Below are 19,957 nucleotides of genomic sequence, written 5' to 3'. Positions count from 1 at the left end.
GTATGCAAATTAAGTTCCTCTTTCACTTGTGAATCGCTGACAGTCTGATCTTATCGAAGAAGGTTCGATCCAAGGTCTACAAGTCTGCTCGTAAAAATACAGGTTTGACTATTGATTTTTTATCCTTAAAAGTTCATGCATCGGGTATTTAGACAAGATATTTCTCGATTCCCGTACGAACGTCGGCGGTAAAAGGAGTGCTCGGGGTTCCGGGTTAATTAACTGCAAGCTCTTTTTAAAATTTACTGGGTTCAGCTGTATGCAAGATACAACTCTTGATTTTCGGCATTCTAGTTCATGTTAAGGAGTTCCTTCGACTAGTGTCGACGATTCTCTGCACAGGCTTACAGAACCTCTAGTTGGCCTGTCGATATTCCGCATTTTGTGAGGTTTTTTTCTCGTTTGTCGCAGTTAAGACTATGCATTGTTTTTCAGGAAACACAAATAGTAAGGTTGGTTAGTAACAAACCTTTCAGTTTCGGATTGGTTGACCATGGGCGACTTACCAACTGGATTTATTGTTCAGTAAGGTTCTTGAAAGTTAGTAATGATAGTGTAGGTAAGGTTTTAGAAGTTTCAATTATCGTAGCTTCGAAGGCTGAAGAAGAAGAATCCCATTAAATGAAACAAGAATAACAAAAAATTTCGAGGTGAAATAAATCATAGAATAATGTTTCTTTTGGAATTATCGGCGACATTTCTCTGGAATAATGTGAGAAGCTAATCGTTGCTTTATTTGTGTTGACATCCATCTAGTCCCGCGCTTTCAAATAATTTTTTCAAGGAATATGTTTCATTCAAAGATTTCCTGCAGACTCAATTTCTCTAGCTACCCACAGTCAGTTTGTTACCGTTTTCTGGCGCCCATCAAAAGCTACATGTGAGCCTCTCTATGGGTACACGCAGACTTCATTTTCGTCGCATTTTTTAAAGCAGAGTCTTCGTTTTTTGGATTAAAATTGCGTGACAGTGTAGTCAGTCACAGTGTACTTCACAGCCGAATAAATATCTCACTTCAGCAACAAACTGTTTAAATGACTGCTTAAATTCACGAAAAGCAGATAGTTGCTGAAACAAGAAAAGTTTTGCCGACGTTGTTCTGTTTGTTCAGTTTTTGGTGTCATTTATTTTCTTTATAAGTTTACTTTTATACGACCCCACGAGCCCGAAGCTGAAATCCTCGCTTCAATAGAAATCTTCGTTTTTCCGCAGTTATCGTCCCGATTTCGATTTCTTTGGAAATACCCATAGAGGGGCTCACACGTGCGGTGAAATACGATGATAGCTCAAATAACAATTAAAACTCGCATCATTTCCGTACAAAATCGACAACTGATTGAATGCATGGATTACCGAGAAAAGCCTACGATTTGCACAATTTAAAATGCATGTTAAATAAAACTTCATTCAGCATGGTATTAAACAGGTAGAAGGCAATTTCAGGTTACTCAAAAATCCTCATAAGTTTGAAATTAATTGTGTTTATCATTTTAGTGACTGCTCGACACGTGAGGGAGTCTTATCGGACCAAAATGTCCAGTGTCAGCGGATGTCCTCGAAAGAAAGGTATTTAGAATCAATGTTTTCAAGGAATGTTTTTTTCCTAAACATGCTCCACAGCTTTAGTACGTGTACGTATTGACACGCTTGAGAATTAATTCTACGTAATTTGAGTGCTGGAAATATCCCATTTATTTCCTAATGAGTGTTAGTCCTAGAAAGAAAATTGGAAAGCACACAGAACATAGAATGTTGATGATATGGTGAATTAACTTGGCTGCTCGAGCATTCTTCAGCTCACTGGTTTCACTAGATCACTAATAATAATAATAATAATAATAATAATAATAATAATAATAATAATAATAATAATAATAATAATTTTTTAATAATAACAAATAATTTTATTTCTCTATTTCTAAAATATTTACAATGGCTAAAAATACATTCTGACTTAAATTTGAGCATACATTACAAATACGACTAATTTTTGGTTGTCTATTTACAGAGTAATTAATAATATATAATAGCGAAATATGAATCTAAAAAAATAATCGAAAATAAAAACAAAAAAGAAAATAATAAAAATATGAATAATAATAATAACAATAATAGTTACAATATTAAAAATTACCTATCTATATTAAAAAGTTACAATTTGTATATACGGTAATTAAAGATAAAAGAATAAAAAATAAAAAAGAACTACCTAATTTCCCTAAGTTAATTTTAAAAATATACTAAATTATAAAAAATATCTAACTAAAAGCTTTTCTAAAAAGATACGTCATTGCATGATCGAATATCTCAGTAAAGATAAGGCATTTTACAGGTATGGCGGGGCTACAGAAAATGTTCGAAATCCGTAGTTGCGCATATTATAATTAACGTCATCTTAAAGACAGTGCGCCCTTCTATAGGTAGCCAGTGAAGTTTATAAAGTACCGGTGTAATATGTTCACATTTGCGCGTAAGTGTCACCATCCGGGATGCTACATTCTGAACATGTTGTAGCTTCTTTTAAGTTTGTTTAGGCTTGTCCAAACAATAGTGAATTGCAAAAATAATAGTGAATTCTTATTGCACTACGTCGAAAACCTTCCAGTTCATCTTGTTTGGTGCACATTTAAACAAGTGGCATAACTTACTCTCACCCACACTATATTTTTTTCCTCCTTAATTATAATCGCGCTTACATTGAAAGGTCCCCCTCTTCATTCCCTTTTTGCCGCAATCAGGTCAGCAAACCCCAAGCATGGAAAGCAGGGGGGGGGGGGGGGAAAGCAACTTCCCATACAATCTGAGCAATGTTCTCACAACTTGCAAAGCAATCATCGAGGCGGTAGTCAGCGGATGTCTCCAAGGCGCATGAGCAGCTCTTCTCTTTCTGAACTTGCCAAAACAATAACAACAACATGGGGCCAATGGGAGAGTTCGGTTAATTTTCTATACTAGTGGTAACCACAGGTTAGAAAGTGCGGGCCTAGATGCACTTAAAGATCCTTCACTGTCACCTTCACCTTCCATGTGACAGAAGCGTCTATCTCAGTAGACAAACTTTTGTGATTTACCTTATTGTTACTTATTTTCGCGGGACTTAATTTTCGCAATTTTCGCGATTTTCAAAAAATCGCGAAAATTAATTCTAAACGATTTCTATTGTATTTTTTTATACGTATTTTTGGCCAAATCGCGAAAATTAAGTCTCGCGAAATATTCCTCTTGCATTTTCGCGAAATTAAAGGAGAAGTTCACTCCAGAATGGCCATTATTTTTTTTTACGCCAATAAAAAGTTTATGCAAAGATATGTTATTCACCAAAATTTCAGCTTCTAACGAGCGCTTAAACCCTACGAAATTCTTTTCTGAAGTAGCCCAAAACTCGACAACTGAACGCCGCCATCTTGGAGCTGTTAATGTATGCGTGACGTCAAAGAGCTCAGCCTGAAGTTGAGCGGGAAAATTTTAACTACTTCAAACTTCTTGTTTCTTTGTAGTGGCTTTTGTTTGTCAAAATGCCTGTTTGTGCAGCTCCATTTTGCTTAAACAGAGCTCCAAGAAATACAAAAAGAGGTATTTTCGTTTTGCACCGTCTTTCAATAATTAAAGAACAATTGCTCAAAAGCGGGCACAAATATTTGTGTGTTCCGGCGTTAAATCGGGGTCCGATCGAGTTCATTATCGAAGTGCAATTTTCTGCAACTTTTTCAGGTTGATCTATTATTACCTATCCTTCGAAACCCTCGATTTTTCTCGTCGTCCCGCTCGACAATCTGTCTCTGGGTCTCCGAGGATGATCATGATACCAATGTTGCAGTATTGCATACGGTACGTGCATGTTGCAATCAAGATTTGTGACAAACAGAACATAAACAACCAATAAGTCCATAAACGGCAATGTCGCCAATGTCCTTCGCGGTAATAAACGTCCTCCTCCACTGTTCGCGTCAGTCGTGACGACATAAACGCGAACATTGCTGTTTCGTTTTGTTTACAGCATCCATCCTAGTTATTTTACGCCGGACGTTTCCTTGAACATTATAAAAAATTACCAAAGTAGCTGACCGTACCAGTTTGTCGTAGCAGTGCTACTGAAAAGAATATATTTACTTGTTTGCTTGACCACAAATAATCGCCGGGACCTCGATCAAACGCTCCCAGGGTTTATTTAAAAGTTGGCAGTTTTGACCCGGCGTTTATATGAAGCCGGCGTTTAATCGGGGACCCGCGTTTAATCGAGAAAATACGACGAAGTCAACAACAACAACAGAGAGTTTCTCTGGTTGATTAAAAATCCTCCCTGACTGATAAAGTAAAAAGTGAAATAGCATAATCGTAACATTGGTTAGTATTGCGTCTGCCTTTTTCTTTTTTGGGGGGGTATTTTCACTCAGTAGACTGTATCTGTAATCTTCTTCGAAGCAGTCTTCCGTATTAGTCCTGCCATATGGTGAAAAAATTGTGCACTTCGGGGTAAAAGCACCAAATTTGGCATGGTGATAGTAATTAAGTTGCTGAACAATATCAGCTATGGACCCCAGCCAGGGGGGTGATTTTGTACTAAGGGGGGTGGGGTGGTTACAATTTTCAAAGAAAGTACTGTAATTCAAGAAAGAAGTTGTATATTTGAGCCGAATTTGTTAGATGTGATAGAACTTGCTTACTGTTCAAGTTACTGAACAATATTACGTATTGTCCCCAGCAAGGGGGGAGGTTTTTTATACTTAGGGGGGTGGAGTAGTTGCGATATCCAAACAAATTGCTGTAATTTACCAAAAAGGTGAAGAGTTGAGCTGAATTTGCCATACTAACAGTGCATGATGTCCTGAGATATGTCATCTGACTCCAACCAGACGTTCTTCACGAAAGGGGTGTATAACCAGCACGCAGGGGAGGGGGGGTGGGGGGAGTACATACCATGGTATTTTTGACTTTGTAAAGAAAGCAAACTTAATCCTCTCCCTCGCATTCCCCACCGCATGTACGAAGTGCAGTCCAAGACATGCCAGTCTTGAACAATTTTCTTTGCAACCTAACTCAGGTTTGCACCCTCATTTCACTAGCTCCCTGGCAAACTGTTGATGCTTCAGGTGATGTGGTCCACTGAGGCTTCCATGCATCTGACTCAGATTGTGCCCATCCCCATTCACTAAGAGAAGGTAGTCAGGATTAGATACAGCGCACTGTCCTCAACAATGACCAGCTTGGTAGGCCACTATCTTGTTGTGTTTGTACTAATGCATCAGCAGTAGGGGAGATGTTCTCAAGGGTTCTTCCCTTCTGTGCAAAAATTTTTCTGGCATCATTGACTCCTTGGCACGGGCTTGCTGGTCATACAACAGAACCAACAAACCTTTCAGCACAGGCATAGCATTTAGAACATCCTGCACACTAGGCATTTTGCTAAGGACCATGAAAGCTATAGTGGCTTCTCCAAAGGGCATCCATGTGGCCCATATTGTGCTCTTCTCTTGTCCTTAGAATGCTGATGTCTAATCACAGCCTGTAAAGGTGTACAACACTTGAGATTTCTCATCTTCAAGAGGCCTGACGATGTCAAGTATTGCTTACCAACTCCAAATGCAATTCATATCTCCAGAGCAAGCACTACTGCAACACCAGTGTCTACTGTACAAAGAATTATCTTGTCAATACCTTGCTGTGCACGCACATATAAAATCAGCTCTGTTTTGTTGGACTCTTCCTTCAGAGATTCTCCCTAGCTATCAGGAAGCCTTACATCTGCTTCTACCCTGCGACGGACACCTCTTCCACGCTTGTCACGAGTTTGGTATGCATCTATCCCAGATGATATCAATCTGCTGCACACTTGGTAGCTGGTTACTGATTTGCGGCAAGTTAACTTGATATGCATAGCCAGAGAATGTTTTACATGTTCCAGACGGCTTTAATATGTTGACAGGGGCAGTACAATCGATAAGCATCACATCTACTTCTGGGGTTATAGATTGGTTTGGTGTCAGTTTTTCCATACACTTCATCAAGTCGGACTTTACGCTTACTTGCAGGTTGCAGGTCGCCAGAGTAGAAACAGATGTAAGGGTTCCTGCTAAGTGTGGAGAATTTCTGAAGGAAGAGTCCAACAAAACAGAGCATATCTAGCTTAGGAGATGATCACGTTGCCATGTGTCTCGTATTGTCATCTTCAGTTGATGTTACGCCTGAAATATCACCTTGCATGCACAAGGAGGCTGCTACAAGGCTAATTTTAATTGCATCTGATTGTGCACAGCAAGTTAGTTCTTCGTTCAGAAGACATTAATGAATGCTCGCTATTTCCAACTTAAATCTAAATCAATTAAGAGTATAGTGAGATGTGATTGCATTAAATTGGAGTTGGTAAGCAATACTTGAAATCGTCAGGCCTCTTGGAGATGAGAAATCACAAGTGTTGCACATCTTCCACGCCTTTACAGGCTGTGATCAGCATTCTAAGGACGAGGGAAGAACACAGTATGGGCCACATGGGCCACATGGATGTCCTATGGAGAAGCCACTATAGCTTTCATGGTCCTCAACAAAATGCCTAATATGCGTTTGCTGGAAAGATTTGTGGTGTTGTTGTATGACCAGACAAGTCCGTGCCAAGGAGACAATGATGCCAGGAAAGTTAGTTTTTGCGCAGAAGGTAGGACCCTTGAGAACAACCCTCTACCGCTGATGCATTAGTACAACACAACAAGATAGTGGCCTACCAAGCTGGTCATTGTTGAGGACAGTGCATTGTATCTAATCCTGAACTACCTTCTCTTAGTGAATGGGGATGGGCACAATCCGAGTCAGATGCAAAGTAGCCTGGGTGGACCACATCACCTGAAGCATCAACAGCATGCCTGGGAGCTGGTGAAATGAGGGTGCAATACTGGGGTTACAGAGAACGTTGTAAATATTAGAAATCTGTCATGTCTTGGACTGTGCTTTGTAAATTCGGTGAGACATACGAGGGAGAGGATTAAGTTTGCTTACTTTACAAAGTCAAAACATACCATGATACGTACTACCCCACCAGTATGACAAATTCAGCTCAACTCTTCACCTTTTCGGTAAATTACAGCAATTTGTTTCAATATTGCAACTACCCCACCCCCTAAGTACAAACCCCCCCCCATTGCTGGGGACAATACGTAATATTGTTCAGCAACTTGAACAGTAAGCAAGTTCTATCACATCTAACAAATTCGGCTCAAATTTACAACTTTTTTCTTGAATTACAGTACTTTCTTTGAAAATTGTAACCACCCCACCCCCCTAAGTACAAAACATCTCCCCCCACCCTTGCTGGGGACAATACCTAATATTATTCAGGAACTTGAACAGTAAGCAAGTTCTATCACATCTTATAAATTCAGCTTAACTGTACACCTTTTTCTTGAATTACAGTACTTTCTTTGAAAATTGTGACCACCCCACCCCCCTTAGTACAAAAAATACCCCCCTTGCTGGGGTAAATACCTAATATTGTTCAGCAACCTGAATAGTAAGTAAGTACTACTACATATAACAAATTCGGCTCCACTGTACACCTTTTTTCTTGAATTACAGTAATTTCTTTGAAAATTGTAACCACCCCACCCCCCTTAGTACAAAATCACCCCCCTGGCTGGGGTCCATAGCTAATATTGTTCAGCAACTTAAATACTATCACCATGCCAAATTTGGTGCTTTTACCCCGAAGTGCACAATTCCAGTATTTTTTAGCACCATATGGCTGGACTATATAGTTTTTGGAACACACAAATATTTATGTCCGCTTTGGCAGGAATTTTTCGTTTCTGCCCATTCTTATAATCCATTCGTGAGCATTTTTTCTTTTAGATATTGAAAGACGGTGAAAGGTTTTTTTGTATCTCTTGGAACTCTGTTTGAGAAACATGGAGCTGCACAAACAGGCATTTCGACAAACAAAACAAGGAGTTTTGAGTATTCAAACTTCAGGGTGAGCTCTTTGACGTCACGCATACATTACTAGCTCCAAGATGGCGGCGTTCACTTGTCGAATTTTGGGCTACTTAAAGAAAGATTTCGTAGGGTTTTAGCGCTCGTTGGAAGCTGAAATTTTGGTGAATAACATATTTTTGTATAAACTTTTTATTGGCGTAAAGAAAATAAATGGCCATTCTGGAGTGAACTTCTCCTTTAAGTACCCGCGAAAATAAGTAACAATAAGGTACACTTCGCATTTCTTCGCATTCTAATCGTTCTTTGTGGAGGAAAAAATTATCAACTTCCTGATTGAACTACACAATTTCGGATCCTTTTGCATTGTAGCCGTTCATGGTGGAAGAACAAATAACTTAAGTCACCTCAATTCACAGCAATAATTCCAACAGGTCGCGAAAATTTCTCAGACGGTGTCGATAAAATCACTGGACAAGAGACAGTTATTCCGAGTAGCGCGTCACGCAAGAAAGGCATGATTTTATCGAACATGCGGTGTAATTGAGACGCGATTTTTCTCAGTCGGTGAACTCGCTATGTTGTCAGTGTTGTAAGGGATTTTTCGAGATCAATCGTTGTTGGAATCATTCGTTTTGCCGTGGTTTATCTGTAATGCAATCACAGTAAATCTTCTCAAAACCAACGCCGAAACAACGCCTGCAAAACGTAATGTTTTCAATCTTCCATGTGACAGAAGCCTCGATCTTATGTGACACACTGTTGAGATTGACACATTGTTCTTGAAGATCAGATCAGGGGCGGATCCAGGAGGGGTGGATTGGGTGGCTAGCCACCCCCCTTGATCCACCAGAAAAATGAAAATAAACATATTAAAATAGAAAATAAGGACAATGTCCATCCATCTTTCATAGTCAGGCGGGCGTTCAAAGTTAAGAAAGGCCATTTTTCCAAAATAGGAGATTTTCGACAGCCTGTTTTACGAACTTCTGGCTTAATGTAACAAAGGACGTATACAAAACATGGACCCGGGTCCATGGACCACCTTGTGGACACGGTCCATGGACCACCCCTGTGGAGCACCCCTGATTTTCGAAAGAAAATCAAAATGAAAATACTTATTTGTACTTTCAGAAGCGATATAGTCATTTTACAAATCCCTTCACACGCAAAAACACACCAAACTCAAAACAGCTAAAATATAAATTATTCCCAGACAACAGCCAGACAAGATGCGTCTCAATTACACGTGGGTCACAAATCTGTTCGCTTAAAAAAGCCAAAAATTCTGAACTTTAGTTTGATATATGAAAGAAACTTGAATTAAACTTTGCTCAGAATTAAATTTCACTTAAGATAAAGGCAAGAAATGCATTCCAAAGCGCCAAGATATTTTGAATTTTGAAGTCATGCAAATCTGCATGCGTAATTAACTAGTCACTTTCAACACGCGTCAAAATATTTCAACGAGGTTTGTACGTGTTTATTAAAGACAACACGGCAAGCTGTATCTTGGCCTATTGCACTCGACAAACGTCCAATTAACTGTTTCAACCTTTGCTTTCCTTTTCTTAAGAATTGTGACGGATTCCATCGATTAGAAGAGAGCTATTTTCATCTTTAAACTTACATTTTCTTTGGTTTATTGATATTCTGTTGGTTGATCACAGAAATGTATAAAGTTCTTTGGTTGTCCAGCGGTTTTTTCTCGGGCAACTAGGCCTTAAAATTTCTAAAAAACTGGTTGTCCGAACGAACTTTTAGTCGTATCGGACGACCGCACAACCGCTTATTTCGAGCACTGGCGCTAAGCTAGGCTAACTGGAGTGGCCAATCGGAGTGGAAGGCATGGAAGGTGCTCTCCGGTTTATAGCCTGAATAGCACTGCGGTTAGCCTAACTAGGACTCCGGTTAGTCTGTTTACGGTTAGCTGGTAAAGGTTTTGCTTGTTTCGGTGATTTTGCTTGTTGTCTTTGTCACTCGTTTCAGCTGTTTCAGTTGTTTCGGCGGTTTCGTTTTGGTGGTTTAGCTTGTTTTGGTCATTTCGTTTAAGTGGTTTCATTTCGTTGTTTTGTGTTGTAGTACCTGCCTTCAATTCATACTCTGTCTCCATTCTACACTTTGATTTTCTTTCGAAAATTGGGGGTGGTCCACAGGGGTGGTCCATGGACCAGGTCCACAAGGTGGTCCATGGACCGGGTCCACGGGGGTGGTCCATGGACCCGGGTCCATGTTTTGTATACGTCCATAAACATGTGTGTATAATTTTAAAAAATTAGATTCCTCTTAACTTTCAAGAGTTATTTTAGCCTTGCTGGAATGATTTTCTTCTCCATTTACATATTTTTTTAGCAAGTTTTCGTACCGTTTTTTCGCATCGAAGCGATTTTACAAGCAAGCAAAGTTGTTGCCAGGCCACTTTGCCAAGGGCTAAACATTTTCGCGCACGTGGGTGAGCAAAAAACGCACTGTATCTGTTCTTTCCTGTAAGTTCCTGGCTTGTCAACTTTAAATTTCAATCACTGTTCATTTCATAAGAACTAGACTTTTTCTCTGAAATATAACTCAAGGTAAGTTGAAGAAAGAATATTTTGGCAAATTATCAAGGAAAAACAGTGGTTTAGTAACTTAATTGACAGCTGTATAAAGCTGCTCAGAATCGCGGAAATCACGTCTAAGAGACGTCAACTTTTCAAAATTTTCTGAGGGGGTATGCCCCCAGACCCCCCTAGGAGGATGGAGCCTTCGGCTCCATTAAATATAGGCCTCAGACCGAAAATCATCTGCACTCCCACCTCAAAACACTGCCTAAAACCCTGAACCCCCCCCCCCCATAAACAACAAACTGGGGCTTTAACAATATAGTAAACAAAAATATTGGTAAACAGCCACCCCCCTTTGAAAAATCCTGGATCCGCCCCTGCAGATTTTCAACTTCCGGTGTTTCGACAATCTGTTGTGATTGACACATTTTTCGCATTCTGATCGTTCTTAGTGGAAGAACAAAATTTTCAACTTCCGCTTTGCAGCTGGTCTTTATAAACGTGGCGCGCACGCGTACTACGCAATCCGCTGGTCACTGTTAAGATTAGGGTTGCGGGCCTCTCTTGGGCCCGCAATAAAATTTGAGAACGATCTCTGCCTAAACAACTTTAAAAATACGAGCTTTCGACTGTTTGAACTACAGCCTTCGATGGGTAAAATGTTAAAAAGGTAAAAAATGCAGTGTGTGAAGTTGCGAAATAAAAATGCTAATAACTAAGAATATTTGTTAAAAAAGAATGTTGTACTGTCCAGGTAGAGGACAGGAATTGTTATCCGCATTGGGAGTTAGCTTGGAATGCCATGCTTCTAATGTCTTTCTTGTTCTAAAGCCGCCTTTGTCAATGACAGATGAATTTTCAGAGTCTATCGCGTGATTATTGGACCAGACGTGATTAGCGATTCTTGAACCTTTTGCCGCGGTTTTAACGTTTCTCAGGTGTTCTTTTTTCCTGGTGTTGAAGGCTCTGCCCGTCTCACCAATGTAACACCATTAACACTCAGCAGAAGGAATTTTATAAACAACGTTTGTCTGCGATTCCAAAGAAGGTCGGGATTTTGGGACCGGGAACTGTTGTTGGAGGGTGGTCAGTGGTTTGTTTACTACTGTGATATCGTGCTTTTTGAGGACACGGGTCAGAGGTTCTGTTACGCCTTTAATGTGTGGAAGAGAGGTTAATGACTTGTGTGATTCGGACGCCTCAACCATCTTGAAAAATGTCCCAAAAAGTTCCTCCGGGGACAACACTGTCGAGGGCCGGGTTTTGTTAGACTGGATGTTTTTAATAAACTTTGATGGGTAACCATTAGATTCAAGTGCTGAATGAACACGGTTAAGTTCTCGTTTTTTCCTTCTAAAGAGTTGGGTAAATTTAGGGCTCTGTGTAAAAGAGTTGCTGCCGTGCTGGCCTTGTGTTTATTATCATAGTGAGAATTATAATCTAGATATCTGTCTGTGTACAAGGGCTTTCTATAAACATCGACAGCGATGGCATAATTTCTTCGGGTGACCAAGGTGTCGAGAAAGGAGATCTTTCCATCACATTCAGTTTCGATGGTGAAAGAAATGTTGGCGTCGATTGAATTTAATGTGTCATGGAAAGCTGACACATGGTCTTTTTTGATGATGAAATTTTAGGAGTAACGGATGAACTGTTAATCGCACTTTCCTCGATCTCTTCCATACAGAGATTGGCCACGACAGGGCTAATTGGACTGCCCAATGCGCACCCGTGTACTTGTTTATAGATTCTGTCGTTGAACATAAAGTAATTGTTGGACAGCGTAAATTGGAGGAGCGATATTATGTCATTGATGTCCAAATTTGTTCTCGATGAAAGAGAGAGGCGTCTTGTTCAAGTTTGTTCTTGATATAAATACATGCTTTATCAACAGGGAAAGACTTCATTCTCATTAATCGTGATGTCAGACACTTCTTTAGAAAACTGCAAGGAATTTGCAACAGAATATCCGTTACGATTTTGAAGCGGAGATAGAATATCTGTTAGAAACTTGGACGTGTTATACAGAGCTGAGCCGATGCAGGTGACGATGGGTCTCAGAGGGGTCCCTTCTTTGTGGTGTTTAACGTTTAACGGAACCGCGAATCGCTGGTGGTGTGCCATCGGTTGAGTGAAGTTTACGATAGGTTGATTCATCTATCTTTTGTTGTCTCTTTAGAGAGAGTAACATGGTGTTCAGTTCACGCTCAATTTGGCGGAAAGGAGACGTGGAAACTAGTTCATAGGTGGATCTATCATTGAGCAAAGTTTCCATTTTGTTGTCGTAGTCTGATCTATCCATGACGACAAAGCAGTTTCCTTTGTCAGCTTTTATAGTGACTCAAGACTGATCCTTCTTAAGGTCATTTAAAGCTTTTCTTTCTTCCTTGGAAACATGAAAAATGGCGGCAGAGCTAGTTCTAACAGCATCCTTAGAAATATCAGGAAGGTGACGGATAGCCGCTTCGATTTCAGACACAATGTTCTTCTGTGGAATACTCGTAGGTGTCGGAGCAAATTTTGGACCTTTCTCTAGGAGAGATGATTCCTCAGGTAAGAGTGGTTTGGTGGAAAGGTTCACAACCCAGTTGTTCTTGTCGATATCATGAAACTTTCGATAACCAGTGGTCTTCATGTTAGCAAGTTTCTTTTAAAAAAAGTTTTCTAAGTTTTGTCTTTAAAGCGGCGAAAATGTCTCCGAAAAGGTTCTTGTTGTCAACATGTGGTGTTTGTTATGAGATAAAACCATCACGGAAATGGTAATGAAAACGTGGCAATCGAATTTTGTTGTTCCGGTCGGAGCGATTGTTTTCGCTTTGTTTGGCGGTTTTTTGTTGACTAGGTCGTTCTTTGTTTTACCTCATTTGCAATCCCCGTGTGAGTTGAAAATCGTGGTACAATCATTTGCATTTCAGCGCTAAAAAGTAGCATGACATCACAAAATTCTGCGTTTTTATGTAGTTAAACTACAGGACGATGTCGAAATTTTCGGATGAACAATCACTGAATCCACAGCATGGTAGTCGTGATTGTCATAGCTTCCATTTCGCTGATTGACCTGCTGCATCATGATCCAAAAACCGCTGACTACATCGTGAATTGATTGCGCCGGCAAGTTGTGTGAACATCGCTACTCGGTCCCAGACATCGTTGAATTTCCCCCCCCCCCCCCCTCCCCCGCTGATGGAAAGACACAACAAGCTTTCTATAAAACGTGTCCTATGCAAGATGAAGTGAATGCCTTCCAACTGCATGTATAAAATGGCAACTTTGCTATGTGCCCCTTACTGCAGATAAAAAATTCAAACACATCATCTGACAACGGCTTGCAAAATCAAATACACAGTACCGGCCACCATAACATTACAACTTAACTGAGTGTTTATAAAGCAAAACAACCTCACAAAGTGAGAGACATAGCTACAATATGCGCACATATGCACGTGCGTAGACTTAAACTCTAAAAATTCAAATTAAAAATTAAAATCTTGGACGATTAAAAATTTTCGTAGTCAGTACGGTATTAAACTGGTTGGAGACACTATTAATTAATTTGTTTTTATCATTTTAGCAACTGTATGACCTGCAAAGGATCAAAACAAATTTCACGCTTCCAGTGATGTCCTTGCAAACAAAGGTATTTATTGTTAACCTTTTAAAATTATGGGACATTGGACTCATGATGTTGTGTGTCAACCCATGCAATCACAAAGAATTCGCCAGATCACTTAATTCGGGTATTACAGAAAGTATTTTATTGCTACTTTCAAATTGAAAGAGGCCTAATAAAGACGTTTACTAAAGTATCAAAAAAATGTTATAACACAGCCAGTGAATCCAATCGATCCAAATCAATAGTGCAAGTAGGCAACCACACGCCTGAGCTCTATAAATTGACGTGTACCATGTGCAAACTTTAATTTATCACCACAGCAGATTTGTTTTGTTCGCCTAATAAGCAAAAATAACCTTTGTTATTTTAAAAATAAGGAACGACAGTGAAGCTTTTCCCAACATTACTATCAGTGTAATTTTTCTAGCCTCACGAAGCATCAACACACGGACAGTGTAAGCGAAGCCTTATCAAGAGAATTTTGGTTTAAATTGGCGATTGAAATTGATTCTTGCTTACACCTTACACTTGCTTAAGTCTATCGAGCTATGGACGCACTTGGTCAATTGCTGGAGAGCATTTTTTGAAAAAAACTAGATGTGCTTTCGGGTACGCCTTTGAGCAACGATCATCAAGTTTTACGCTTTTCTTGCGCTCTTCAGTCAAATTCTCCTGAGAGTCCTTGAGAAAGTAACATTTAAAACGCTAGTCTTTTGCAGTAAAACTGTAAATGAGACGTTTGTTGTTTGTAACCTTGAACACATGTTAATCAGATATTGCATGTACAGTTACATATGCAAGGTATACTCTGATAAGACCTCATGCCATCAGGATCTTTTCTTTGTAATACAGTTATTTGAATTGTTAACGTCCATTAGCAAACGAGACCGTAACGTCGTTGGATGTTACAAGTTTGCATAATTTATTTTAGGAATCAGAATCCTCGAGCTGTTCTCTTATGTCCAGTGTAGAAGAACATCAAGAGAGTAGTGGTCCTGACACATCATCATCTACAAAATTAAGAGTTACCTTCCTGGCATCAGAATGGGGATCAAGTAAAGGAGGACTTTCCACTGTAAATAGAGAGTTAGCCATAAACGTGGCAAAAGACCCTGACGTACATGTCACTTTCTTTGTCCCACAATGTAACGACGAGGACAAGAAAGCAGCTCTTAGTCACGAAATTGATCTTGTAAAAGCCAAAAGCCTGCCTGGTTACGATGAGCTCGATTGGCTTACCTTCCCACCAAACGATTTGCAAATTGATGTAGTTGTTGGTCATAGTGTCAAGCTCGGACGTCAAGCGCAAGTAATAAGGGAGTCTCACAATTGTAAATGGGTTCAAGTTGTTCATACAGATGCTGAGGAACTTGGGATGTATAAGACATATTCAAATCCAATTTCAAACGGCGAGGAAAAGCATGAAAAAGAAGTCGAACTTTGTAAAATTGCTGACTTTGTTGTAACTGTTGGACCAAAATTGAGTGAGGTTTTTCGCACTTATCTTCGTGGGTGTAAAAAAGATGAAATGGTCTTTGAATTTACTCCTGGGATCATGGATGAGTTTTCTAAAATCGAACAGGTTATTGTTGAGAGGAAAAAATTCCGAGTCCTTGTTTTTGGGCGTGGAGATGAGGAAGATTTTAAATTGAAAGGGTTTGACATTGCAGCCAAAGCTGTTTCTATGTTAGATGACACCCATCTTGTTTTTGTTGGAGCACCAGATGGAAAGCATGACGAGGTAAAAAATCGTTTGCTGGAGTGTGACATCCTCCCTCGATGTCTAACTGTACGAAGCTTTTTACAAAGCCGGGAAAGTTTGAAAAACTTGCTTTGCGAAGTGGATCTTGCTGTCATGCCTTCGAGAACGGAAGGTTTTGGTTTGATAGGTCTTGAAGCCTTATCAGCTGGTCTACCCATCCTTGTTAGTGGAAACTCCGGATTTGGGGAAGCTCTAAGGAAAGTCCCATTTGGTTCTTTATTTGTGATTGATTCAGATGATGCGGAAAAATGGGCCGAGAAAATCAAGGCTATCTCAGGCAAAGACAGGGAAGAGCGACTTCAGGAGATCGAATCGTTGCGTATATTATACCAAAGGAAGTACAGCTGGGAAAAGCAAAGTAAATCTCTCATAAGCAAGATGGTCAGCATGACTCATGGTATGTGTGTTTTCAGTATCAACTTTGTTCACTCAATAACAGACTAACAATGAATTATTAACTTCTTTTCAACTGAGCGCGAGGGTCACACTCGGGAATTCCCTGTGGACCGAGGGCCTGAGCTGGTAAGAGTAAATAAGCAGCTTATCATATGGCGCTCTTCTGCGCTGTTGCCTGTATTTTGTATTCAGTCAGCTGGTATTAACACTACTCATAATTCCCTGTGGACCGAGGGTGATATTCTCTAAGTACGGGCCTGAGCTGGTAAGAGTAAATAAGCTGCTTATCATATGGCGCTCTTTGCGCTGTTGAGGCAAAGAAACAAACAATATCCCTATACGTTTGAAATACTGCAAAAAAACAGAAGTACATTCGATTCATGATTCAGATTAAATAAGTAGGTTTGTTCATTACACGATCAGATGAGAAGAATAAAATGTTTACACATAAAGCAATAGATTAATGTTGAACTAATTTCCTTAATAAACTTGCTCAATTTTATCGGCCTAAAATGCTGTAAAAGCAGCGCTTAAACTTTTCTGGCTACTACTGGAATGTCACAGCAGACTTGAAAACGACGTTTTACTTTGCTTGTCACATTTGGCGCTCAGCATCGCCTCAGAAAGTAGGAAACCTATGCTGTTAATGTTCGTATTAGAGCTAACAGTGTAGTACATGTACAAAATACTTGAAAATATAGTTTTCTCACTTGAATGACATATTTTCTTTTGAAAGGTGCTTCTGTAGCTTGTCCAAGTTCAACACGTATTCCGCAAACGGCAGTCATGTATGAGGGAGAACCAGGTACCATATCTTTGAGCACACAGCTGTTTAAGTATCTGTTTTGTCGACTGGTATATTGACTCCAGGAGCTGGATGAAAACAAAAAAAAAATAGAAAGTAGCGTAATTCCCAAGAAAAACTACTGAACATTTAACAACCATTTATAATTAAGGCCTCATGGACTGAATTTGCAAGAAACTTGTTAGGGTACGTGACTATTCATTACCAGAATATCTCACAAAAATTAAATACCACTGGTAGTGATCCACAATCAGTTTAATATCTTTGCAAAGCTAACATTACCCAAAATACTACATTTCGGATGCTCTATTGGACTGTATAAAAGAAGAAAATATAGGAAGAATAGAAAAATAGAAAAGTCAACGTAGGAAATTTCGTAACAGCTGCTATTGGTTGTTTTTTTAAACTAGCTTAAATTTTGTGGATTATCTTTTAGATGACCTGCCCATAGTAATCTCAATAAAAAGCGTTTCATATCAAAAGGCAAAAAAGGAAGACGCTGAGCAACAAGAGAAAGACAAGCTGCTTTTAATGAATGGGATGGCAGAGCATTTTATTCAGACTCATGCTGCTGACGTCCCAGTTGACAACTACCCTCTCTGCTTTCAATACTATTTGCAAGGAGTTCGTGACTTAATAGTAAAAAAAGCAATCAAGAGTAGTTTGAGGATAACAGTCGAGTGCAGTACTCTGGAAATTCTCGAATGTCTGTGGGAAGACTACCGATCTGGTCATTTCAATGCCGTAGCCGAGGAACGCCTTCTGACAGATGATATTAAAAAGAGATTTGATGTGGAATCCGTAAAGCTGCAAACAACCATTTTGGAGGAAGATTACTTGGCTTGCAAACTGTCTCTAATGGGCTTTTCAAGTGAGTATACAAACTACAGCTTAAAACCCTGGGTGATTTGATATTTTAATTCACAGAAATGAACAACAACTTATTCAGCGTTATTTCTACTTCGAATTTATCGATACACAGCTACGGTATCAGTATCATGATGTACATATTAAGGGCCTATTTTCTTTCCTTAGGTAGAGTAGTCTTTTATATAGTCCCTTAGGTAGTCAATTTTGTATTCAGAACATGATGGATATCCCAGTTATTACTTGGCTTCACACTAGAAGCTAAGTTAGTTTCAAGTAAGCACTTGACTCAAGTGCACTTGAAAATCCCAAGTCGCATTTTACAAAATCTGCCTTCACACCTGATGACAAAGTATATTACTTGAGGTACAAGCTGTCAATCATTTTCAGAATCGTGACAACACTGCACGCCGCATTCATTTGGCGTCCATTTCCTATTGGTTAAGTGCGTTCTCAAGTGTGGTGTAGACCATACTTGGCAGCGTACTTCGGCTTCTTTGAACTACGAAAGTTTCCATTGTCACCAAGTAAAGTTCAACTAAGTACGTTTTATCCCCTTCACACTCAAAGTAGGTTCAAAGTGTACTTAGATTATGCTTACGAGCTCTAGTGTGAAGCCAAGTATTATCTTCTAGTCTACACTGGATTCCTTCAAAGTTTCAATGATCGCGAACATATCACTTTGATGTTTTCAAAATAGAATTATGAAATCATAGTTTATTCAGCGTCATTTTCATCGTCAGCTTAATTCTCTAGGGAATGAAAGGTCGAAATCAAAATATTTTCTAGTACCAATTTAATATAAGTTTGGAAAACGTTTTGTCAAGGCTGTCAGAAACAAGCGACGAGCCTTTGTTAAATTACCAAAACCAAGTCAACGACAAACAATTGCATTCAAGCAATCGAACTTTTACAACTCCTTTAGATCTTTTATTAGGGGCCTAAAATAACATGGAAACAGATTTGTTACAGATAGAAATGATATCATTAAAGTACTGATGCAGACGCGTTTTCTCCCAAATTATTTAGAAGTGAATCAGGACAATGAAACATTGCCCCAAGACCAGATTCAAGCTGCCGATGAGACTCAGCCCCAGACTGCAGACGAACCTGAACCAATGACTGTCCATCTTGCAGAAAATTGTAAGTAAAACATTATACAATTAGTGAAGAATACGGCCAGAACATGAAAAATGCTAAAGTTGAACATCAGTACTAAGAATCTAAAACTTCTGCTTGACACTGACGTAATCTTGCGCAGCGGTCGTTCGTTATTTTTTGCTGGCGTAGCACGTGCAGAAATGAACTGTTAGAGCAGTTTTCAATTGAGTGTCGTAAAACCAAAACCAAAGTAATTACTCTAGCCAATCACAAAGGACACAGACAATCGAGTGAACCAATCAAAACTCGAAGCAATTACATGTAGTTGGCACGAAGCGCGGGAAAACGTGCGCGAGCAAGTCACAATTGGTTTTGGTTTTACTCCTGATTGGCCGAGAAAGTGGCGCAAAATTTTTAAACCAATCACTAAGCGTAGTGAACGCAAAACCAAAGCAAACGCAAATTACTTTCGACACTCAAGTGAAAACCGCTCTAATAAGTGGTCATTCAGTTTGCTTTTTGAGAACCGATGAAGGCCAAAGTTGTTTGGTCGAAACGTCTTTCAAGCTTTTATAAACATTGCTTCTAATGTTTACACAAGCCAGTGTCAAGCGGAAATTTTAGATTCTTAGTACTGATGGCCAGAATATGGCTGACGTCTATACTCGCTATTTAAATGCAGCTAGGCGTCCATAAATGGAGGTGGGAACTAAAGTCAACTCTATCATAGACACCACTGTAAGACGGACATGGTTGGATGGCTCCGACCGAGTTACACTTTGTTTGTTTGATAAACTCTCTTTAGGGTAGACCCCTTATAAGATTGACAGTAGACTTCTCTAAAGCAAAACGCTTTTGACCTACCACAGCACTCCCTAGCTACTTCTGATGTTACAAATTTCATTAACACAGGCTAAATCAACCCTCTTCGTACCCCTCTCAGGCTAAGACGG

The 19,957-nt window shown here is 39.6% G+C and overlaps 2 protein-coding genes across 2 annotated transcripts in view; one reads left to right on the top strand and one right to left on the bottom strand.

Annotated features, from left to right (window-relative positions):
* LOC144652287 (uncharacterized) overlaps window positions 1–19,957 on the bottom strand; it is a 72,072-nt gene that overhangs the window by 12,618 nt on the left and 39,497 nt on the right. The gene's annotated exons all lie outside the window — the stretch shown is intronic.
* Window positions 1–19,957, top strand: part of LOC144652231 (uncharacterized) — a 137,853-nt gene that overhangs the window by 82,304 nt on the left and 35,592 nt on the right. The window lies entirely within an intron of this gene.

This window comes from Oculina patagonica, chromosome 4, assembly GCF_052425735.1.
Source record: "Oculina patagonica isolate OP01 chromosome 4, crgOcupat, whole genome shotgun sequence".
Lineage (NCBI taxonomy): Eukaryota > Metazoa > Cnidaria > Anthozoa > Scleractinia > Oculinidae > Oculina > Oculina patagonica.
The sequence above is the reverse complement of the archived record's forward strand: the minus strand, read 5'-3'. Positions and strand labels throughout refer to the sequence as shown.